The sequence below is a fragment of the Mauremys mutica genome, unplaced genomic scaffold (genome assembly GCF_020497125.1).
Source record: "Mauremys mutica isolate MM-2020 ecotype Southern unplaced genomic scaffold, ASM2049712v1 Super-Scaffold_100342, whole genome shotgun sequence".
NCBI lineage: Eukaryota > Metazoa > Chordata > Testudines > Geoemydidae > Mauremys > Mauremys mutica.
Genome location: NW_025423320.1, coordinates 262,274 through 271,330, shown reverse-complemented (window position 1 = coordinate 271,330; position 9,057 = coordinate 262,274). Strand labels below are relative to the sequence as shown.

At 55.4% G+C, this 9,057-nt stretch overlaps 1 non-coding gene across 1 annotated transcript; it reads right to left on the bottom strand.

Moving 5' to 3' along the window:
* Positions 1–1,692: 1,692 nt before the first annotated feature.
* On the bottom strand, positions 1,693–1,766 carry TRNAI-AAU. Its single transcript has one exon. It is a non-coding gene; the product is annotated as a tRNA-Ile (tRNA).
* Between the last annotated feature and the right edge of the window lie 7,291 nt (positions 1,767–9,057).

Sequence of the window (9,057 nt, the reverse complement as noted above, 5' to 3'; positions counted from 1 at the left end):
AGGGGAAGTGGAGGGGGAAAAGTGAATCCCTCTTTGTTTGATTCAAGGAGTTTGAATCAAGGTATCTTTCCCAACAACTAGGAGAGGGGGAAGAAGGTGGGGGAATGGTTTATTTCCCTTAGGGTTACGAGTCAAGGAGTTTGGATCTGTGTTCCCCAAGGAAGGTTTGGGGGAACAGGGCGTGTGCTAGACACTGGAACTTCTAGTGAGTGGCAGCTTTACCAGATCTAAACTAGGATTTAAGTTGAGAGGGGCCCATGCAGGTCCCCATCTTGTGGATGCTAAAGTTCGAAGTGGGGAATAAACATATGACGGGGCGATGCCCGCATTCTCCCAGCCTGCCGACTAAGGGCTCCTGATGAGCGTGGTGGACGTGAAATTCGGCCATCTGACTTTTGGCCTTGCTGCCCGTAGCGGTCAGGCCGAAAAATCAAAAGCCATCCTCCCCAGGCCCACAGCCACCCAGGGGCTCCTCTGCACCATCTTGCCTCCACGAGTGCCGCACTCTGACCAGCTGAACCAGGCAAGCCACGGGAAACTTCTCAAGGTCTTCCCCTGGTGTGGGCTTGGATGCGAAAAGCACCTGGCCGTTCATCAGCTGTTGCAAGAAGTGTGCAGAGTAGGAGTAGCGATGGGGCTGTAGCTTTCCACAGCATCTCAATTTGGGCAGCTTTCCATTCCCCTTTTCTGTGTAATGTCCCTCCCACGGGTTTCACGTGCGGAGCTGTACGACTCTGGCAGGGTGGCCATTTAGAAATCTTTTCCTTGCTTTTCTTTTTCGCCTGGCCCCAGCGTTAGGACCGTTTGGGTGTTTCAGTGTGTGTGTTTTCCCATTTGGAGGCATTTGGAAGTTTGGAAGGGGAGCCGAAAGAGGAGTCTTTTTCACAAGCAAGTTGGCTTTCTGCACAGGTAGGGCCCTTGGCCGTAAAGCTTAGCTCCGTCAGTGCGTCTGCATGGGGTTCCTCCAGTGCCTCAAGAGCCCGTGCTAAACTCTCGGTGTGGGCGTTTGGCTTGCGCCAGTCAGAGTGCGGTGCCTGCGTCTTCCCAGGGCCGGCTCCCGTGAGGCGCGCATAACTTGGGAGGAAAGGGGTAGAAGAGAAAGCAAGTGAAGCTGACTTCGAGTGGTGGTGCCCCTGGGCGGAGTGGTCCTCCTGCTCCTTCCTGTCGGAGGGGTGGGCTTGGGGGGTCTGGCTGTGGGCGGTGGGAGGATGGTGTCCAGGGAAGTCCCAAAGGTCACCCTGCGCCGGCGGAGTGTCAAGCCTCTCCCCTAGGTTGGGGTGCCGAGTATTAAGCCTTCCTCTGTGGCTTGGGCTGGGGAGCATGATCCGGCGTTGGGTCCATTTGGGTGGAGCTGGCGGCCGGCAAGAATTCGGGCCATCAGGTCAACCCTCTGTGGACACTGGGGGCGAGCTGGCAGGCCTGCGATTTTGGCTTCGCGGGCGGGCAGCTCAAGCCTGGCCTCCTATGAGCCTGGAAGGCAGCCGGCCGGGCTCACCCGTCTCCAAGTTCCTTTCAGGCAGCAGGTGGAGCGAGGAGCCCAGGGAGGGGAGACCAAGGAAGTGTCAGGAGCTTGGTCCTGCCCGGCGCCTGCGCCCAGCAGGGCTCTTGCCAGCTCCAGGCCCACCTGGTTTTGGCCTCTGCCACCCCTAGCAGTCAGCCAAAAGAGCAGAAGCCACCCTCTCCCTCCCGGAGTGGCCAGCATGGGGCTTGAATCCATGACTTTGGCGTTATTAGCACCACGCTCTAACCAACTGAGCTAGCCGGCCAACAGCAAGCCCTGCCTTGCCTGACCCTTTTGGAAGGAGTCACTGGCTGGCGCGGGGAACGATGTGGCCTCTGTTATCGAATGGATGGATCGAGACACCATTTGCCAAGGTAGGGGAATTAGCTCAAGTGGTAGAGCGCTCGCTTTGCATGCGAGAGACAGCGGGATCAATGCCCGCATTCTCCAGCGGCAAGGCAGCCCCAGGACCTTCTCTTGCCCTTCTTTTAGAAGCCATGGACAGTCAGCCGGCTCAGCTCCTCCAGTGGCCTCCATCCCTCTCCCCGCTTGGCTTCCCAGAAAGCCAGCCCTTGCGGAGCACAAAGCTCTTCCTCCCCGGCCCTTCTCCCCCTTGCGCTGACTGGGAGGCTGGACACAGCTGGGGGAAGTTAGCTCAAATGGAAGAGCAGGGGAGAAGTAGTCAGACCCATACACACATTCTCCAGCCTGCTCTGCTCTGCTTTGCTCTGCTGGGCTGGGCTCTAGTGGGGGACCTGCACCTTTCTTTCTGAGCTCTCACTGGAGCACAATCCCTTTCCTCCTCCCTCCCTGCTAGTCTACGCCAAGCTCATTGGCCGGGAGGGAGAGCCACTCAAATACAGTATTACTCACATCCCAGGGGTCCCTGAAGGGAATGAGGAGATGGGCGGGGTGGCATGCGATACCAGCTCAGCTGAGACCGTGAGACCTCGCAGCCTCCTGATCTCAGGCAGCATGGCAGCCGTGGAGCAGAGCAGAGCAGAGCACGCAGACAGCTTGGAGACAGCCAAAGCGGGGAAGGGCTGCGTTGGTCTGGAAGAGGGAGTCGGTGGCTGTCTATCCTGGCGGAGGCAGGGTCGTTTTGCTGTATGCTGGGCCAGAGGCCAGGGAGTCTGCTAGAGTTGCTGAGCTGGGCCTGCTCCGGGCTTTGCTTGGGTTAGAGGAAAGTGGTGAAGATAAGAACGGCCCTCCTGGGTGAGACCGATGGTCCATCTAGGCCACTATCACGTCTTCTGACAGTAACCGATGCCAGGCGCTTCAGAGGCAATGGCCAGAGCAGGCAATCGTCAAGTGATCTATCCCTGCATTGTCTTCTGAAGTTTGGTGCTTGTCTCAGCCTAGACACACTCCAGGGAGGGAGCGTTGGTGTTTGTGCCGAGGAGTGTGGCTGGGACTCGGACCCCCTTCCCCAGCTCTGGGTAGCACGCCCCCCTCCCCCCCATTTCAGGCTGTGTTCTGCTTAAGGCCACAGAGCCCTTGCCTTTTTTTGCCCGGTGCCTGAGAGTCAGGCCAGCTGCAGGGAATTAGCTCAAGCGGCAGAGCGCTTGCTTTGCATGCGAGAGGTAGTGGGGGACGCTGCCCGCATTCTCCGAGCCTGTCGACTAAGGGCTCCTGATGAGCGTGGTGGACGGGAGAGTCGGCCATCTGACTTTTGGCCTTGCTGCCCGTAGCGGTCAAGCCGAAAAATCAAAAGCCATCCTCCCCAGGCCCACAGCCACCCAGGGGCTCCTCTGCACCATCTTGCATGAGCCGGTGGAAGTGGAGCCTGTAACTGAGCTGATGCGCTGAGGGTTATTTGCACTGTGCGCTTCACATGGAGGTGAAAACACGGGGCACAGATCTTTGAGCACAACCCTCATCCTGAGGAATGGTGGCGGGGGGGCTGCATAAAGAGAGACCGGCTCTCCCTGGCGGGACTGCAGTGGCTCTTCACAGGGGCAGTCCCACGGCCAATTGGTACCAGAGTTTTGCCGGCCTCCTTTCGTGGGTTGACCTGGCTCCTCTCTTTTTAGGGAGACTGGTGACCCCAAACTTTCCAGAAACCAGCATAGCGAGGCCAACCTGAGCACAGACACCTGCTCAGCACCCCGGGTTGCAGCCCTGAACCCTGGCAATCAGCTACGCCCAGCTGCCCACCCAACAAGTGTTACACGCAGGAGCCTTCATGCCCCGTGTGTTCAGGTCCTTCCCAGCGCCAGCTTTAAACTCCGCTGCTCAGTTCTAAGCTTTGGCCACACGGGGGCAGCCTGGAGCTCAGCCAACGCCTCCCGTTGCTGGTTGCGTTTCCCGCTCCTCGTGGCAGGTTCACACCCCGCAGACAGATCTCTGAATCGGAGCCGAACAGTTCCCCAAATCCAGCGCTTTAGCAGCAGCTTTGCTAGGAAAGCGCTGACGTCCCCAAGTAAAGTAAGAGCCAGAGCGCTGTGTCCAGGATCTTCTATTGGGCCCCTCACCGTGGTGTCTGTCAGGCGCAAGGAGAAACCAGGGAAATGTTTTCATGGCATTTAAGGGCAGAAGGGGCCATTAGATCAGCTAGTCTGACCCCCGAATAACACAGAATTACACCATGACACGTATTGATCCCACAGACCTTAGACAGATCAAAGCGTTTCAGCCTCAGGAAGGAGGCTAAACTGGGTGCCAGAGGCAGTGAACCAGGGCCCCCCAAGGCAATGGCAGGGAGCTGACGAGGTGAAATATGCCCAGATGATCCCAGCAGGCGACCCACCCCCATGCTGCAGAGGTGGGAGTTCCTGTTCCTCCTGCCCTTAAGAATCTCTGGTGGTAAGTGGGTACCCCCAGTTCCCCAGATAAGAATCCTCCATGGGATTTCCCTGGCTTCACCTCCAGATAAGAACATTGTGTGGAGGGAGTGGGAGGAAGGTTGTCTGGCAGATCTGTAAAGGGGGACTGTGTCTCCCTGTCTGGCCCGGCTCCTGGGAGGAAGTGATCTCAGTGTGTCTGGCTGTCTCCATTCCTCCCACCCATAAGAATCCCTGGTGTGTGGGTGCACCCTAGACCATTAAGGATCTCTGGGGGGTGGGTGTCTCTCTCCCCTAGTCAGGATCTCTGGGGCGTGCCTGTATAAAAAGAGACTTTGACTCACCCAGGCTGGGCTGCCATCATGGAACAGACCAGGTCCTTCTGTGGAGGGTTTACGTTCCTTCAAGGCCGTGATCTCAGTGTGTGTGGGTGTCCCTGTCCCTTCAACCCTTAACAATCCCCGGTGCGTGGGTGCGCCGGGCCCCATTACAATCCCCTCTGTCTTACTCCCCATGAGGGATCTGGTGGATGTCGGTGTTCCCCATGTTACTGGGGGTGTCTGGTGCCCCTGTCCCTCCTGGTTAATAGTGGAGTGTGTGGGTGACCCCCCACCTGTTAAGGATCCGTGTTGTGTGGATGCCCCCGTTCTTCTCATTAAGAATGGTGCAACGGAGCATAAGGGTGTGTCCCCCACCCCATGAACTAGCTCCCGTGTGTGGTTCCCCTGACCCCATCCAGGATCTGTGGTGTGTGGGTGTCGCTGTTTCTATTTTCAAGATCTGTGTTGCAGGGGGCGTCCCTCCCCCCAAGTCAGAATCCCCATCCTGTGGGTGCTCCCATCCCCCCAGCCAGGCTCTGCGGGGTAGTGGTGTCTATGCATCCGAAGAAGTGAGCTGCAGCTCACGAAAGCTCATGCTAAAATAAATTTGTTAGTCTTTAAGGTGCCACAAGTACTCCTGTTCTTTTTGCGGATACAGACTATCACGGCTGCTACTCTGAAACCTGTAAAAAGAGACCGTGTCTCACTGTCTTGCCCAGGCTACGCTGCAGGGGCTATTCACAGGTGCGATCCCACTACTGATCAGCACAGGAGTTTTGACCTGCTCCGTTTCCGACGTGGGCCGGTTCACCCCTCTTTAGGCAACATGGGGACCCCAAGCTTCCCCGGGATCACCATATTGATGCTGAACTTAGTGCGGACACCTGATCAGCACAGCCCCTTATAGCCCAGAACTCCTGAGCTCAAGCAATCCGCCGGCTTCAGCCTCCCCAGGAGCTGGGATGACAGGCACCAGCCACAGAGCCCGGCTTGTTTTGTGGCCTGGCAGCTGGAGCTTCAAACTGTGCTTGTGAGCTCTGTGCCTTGGCCAGACGGGGACAGCCTGGGACTGGGAAATGCTCCTGCTTCCCCCGCCCCCGTCTCATGTCGAGCTGCAGGTGCCGCTGTCCTGCCAGGTAAGATCCCGGCTGTTTCGGTGCCCCCTTCCCCCACCCAGGTGTCCGGGTACCTCTGCCACCCATACAGAATCCTGGCTGTGTGGGTGTCCGTCCCTCTGCAGAGGATCCCGGAGTGTGGATGCCCTTGTCCCCCCCCACAACATCCTGGGTGTGTGGGTGCCACTCTCCCCCCCAGTAGATCTCTGGTGGGTGGGTCCCCAGGGTGTGAGTGCTCCCATCCCCCGATACAGGCTGGGGGGGGGTATAACTGGCTCTCCCTGTCCTGCCCAGGCGGTGCTACAGCAGCTGTTCACAGGAGCAGCAACCCCACTGTCAACCTGCAGCTTTAACCTGCTCCAGGGGTGACCTGCTTCACCCTCCTGTGGGAGCCCGGGGACCCCGAACTGCCCAGAATCACCTGATTGATGCCGAGCTTAGCACAGACACCGGCTCAGCATGGCAGGGTGCAGCCCTGAGCCCTGACAATCAGCTTCCCTCCGCCTCCTACCGCACAGCGAGGGTCCCACGCGAGAGGCTTTGGGCCCAGTTTGTTCAGGAGCATCCCAGGCTCCAGCTGTAAACTCTGCTGGTCAGTTCTGAACTTTGGCCACACGGGGGCGGCACTAACGGTCCCATCTAAACACTGTTTGCGTTCGACCCTTCAGCTCGCAGATTGTAACCCGCGGGCAGATCTCTGAGCGCAGCCAAATCCCTCCCCAAACTGAACATTGAAGCAGCAGCACCCATTGGAAAGATCAGGATTTTTGCCTTTAAAAACAAGGGAAATGTCTCCAGCGAGAGACTGAAGAAGCTCAATTGATTTCATTGACTCCATAAATGTTCCTCTGTGTCCCCCTAGGAGTCATGCCCCACATTTTGGGAACCACTGAACCCTACTCGCTAATCAGGGGCTAGTGATGCCAAAGCCCAGGGAAAGGGAGAACAAGTGCGGGGCCCCCAGCACTGGAGCCATGTGAAGGGGCTGCAGGAGAGGGGCAATGGCTGGTGGCCCAGGGAGTTAAGGGCAAAGGGGGCACAGGAGGGGGCAGGAGTTAGGGGTGAAGGAGGCGCAAGGGTTGGGAGTGCAGGAGCTAGCGGTAAAGGGGGAGTGGGGATCGTCCAGGGGCAATGGGGAAGTGCCAAAGTACAAGCTTTGCCCAGGGCACCATTTCCCCTAATGCTGGTCTGAGCGAACAATTGGAAATGACCCTTCAGTGAGACCAGAACCATCGTGTAGAAAAGCCCCTTTGTTAAGTGGTGGTGGCTTAGGGAGATGGGTTAGAAAGCAACAGGCATTTGTCTGTGGAGGTTGGATTCTTGCCTGCTAGGCAAGGCTGGTGTGTGGTGTCTCCATGGCTGTACTTTCAGTGTCTGATCTGCCACAGGGAGCCAAGTCTAGACATATTCAGAGGCTCTATGCCAGGGTTTCTCAAACTTCCTTTCACTATAACCCCTTTTTGCAAAAAAAAAACTTACTACATGACCCTAGAAAGATGCACCAAGCCCCTCTACACGGAGCACAGGCAGAGGAGACAAAGCCTGAGCCCTGCCCCAGTTACGGGAGGGCAAAACCAGAGCTTGAGGGATTCAGCCCTGGGTGGTGGGGCTCAGACTTTTGGTTTCAGCCCCAGGCACCAACAAGTCTAATGCCAGCCCTGGTGACCCCATTGAAACAGGGTTATGACCCACTTTGGGGTCCTGACTCACAGTTTGAGAACCACTGCTCTATGCTGATGGGAGAGAGTTTTCCTGGGGGTGTAGTTAATCCACTTCCCCAAGAGGTGGCAGCTATGTCAGTGGGAGAAGCTATATCGGTGGGTGTGCAAGCTGTGGTGTTTGCCACATTTAAGAAGTTTAATCAAACCCCATTTTTAAAACCACCTGTGGTCTGGGAATAGCAAAGGAGCTAGATGAATCAGGGTTTGTCCTTCAAAGTCCTGGACATCACGATTCCACACTCTTAGTGTCATGGGGATATTGCTCAGTGGTAGAGTGCTTAACTGCAGTTCAAATAGTTCTCAGTTCAAACCCCAGTGTTCTCTTATAACCCTCTTTCTTTTTTTAAAAAAAAGGAAAACATTTTCATTTCCATTCTCCATTATGTTCAGGGGCTCCTCTATACAGGAGTGCTTGATATCAATGTAAACACTCAACATTTCACTGTCCAAATGCATAAAAACCTAGCAAAGCTGTCCATCAGCTAAAATCAGTTCCAATCCTCTAAGTGTCTAGTTTATGTTTTCATCAGTTAAACAAAGGTATCATACGAATGTACATTTGCAGATCCCTCTTCTCCAGGAGCTATGTTGTGCAGAAGAAAAAGAGCCACATCCAGCTGCAGTTCAGGAGTCTGATGACCAAAGAGCCACAAAGTGTTCTGAGGGCTGGAGAAAAATGCCTTCTAGTGAGCTATTGAACGAGCTCAACCTGTTTAGCTTATCAAAAGAAGATTGAAAGGTGACTTCATTGAAGTGTTGAAGGGCCTTAATGGAGACAAAAGATTGGGTATTAAAGGGCTTTTTAATTTAGCAGAGAAAGGCATAGCAAGACCCAGTGGCTGGAAGGTGAAAAGAGACAAATTCATATTAGAAATAAGACACAAATATTCAACAGCCAGGATGATTCACCACAGGAACAAGCTACCAAGGAAAGTGGTGGATTTGCCATCTCCTGGTGTCATCTAATGGAGACTAGATGCCTTTCTGGAATGTGTTTGCCCCAAAAGTAGCTCTTGTGTCATACAGGAGGCCTGTGATATGCAGGGGGTCAGATTAGATGCTCTAATGGTCTCTTCTGGCCATAAAGTCGACTAATTTCTGAAAAACTGAGTGTAGCATTGGGAGCAGCGTCTGATGTTTTCCTGTCTAGCCGGCTTGCTGCCTAGAACGAACGCTCCTTGAGTGGGGTGATCCACAGGGAGTAGCTCAAGCCTCCAAAGTGCCTGGGCAGGGGCAGGACATTAGCACAGCAAGGGAGGGGTGTGGCAGTGACATCACAAAGGCCTTTTGCAGGACCTCAGACTATTGGTCAAAGGTGGTGGGGAGGTGGTGACCTCACAGAGAGATGCTGACATCAGGCAGGCAGGACAGGGGCCGAGGGGTCAGGGAAACCTCAGAGACCCCTGTGGCTTTGCTTCAGCAAGTCTCCTTCTCCAGGTCTCTCTTTGAGGACTGAGAGAGTATTCGGGTTCACGTACGTGGGCGCCAGGAGGAGCCTCTTTCGAGTTTTCTCCTTCCCTTTTAGTGAGTTTACTAGAGACCAGCCGTCCCTGTTTAGAAGGTAAGAGCCTCCTCGATGTTTGAAACCTGTTCAGTCTGATCCATCTGGTGACCATT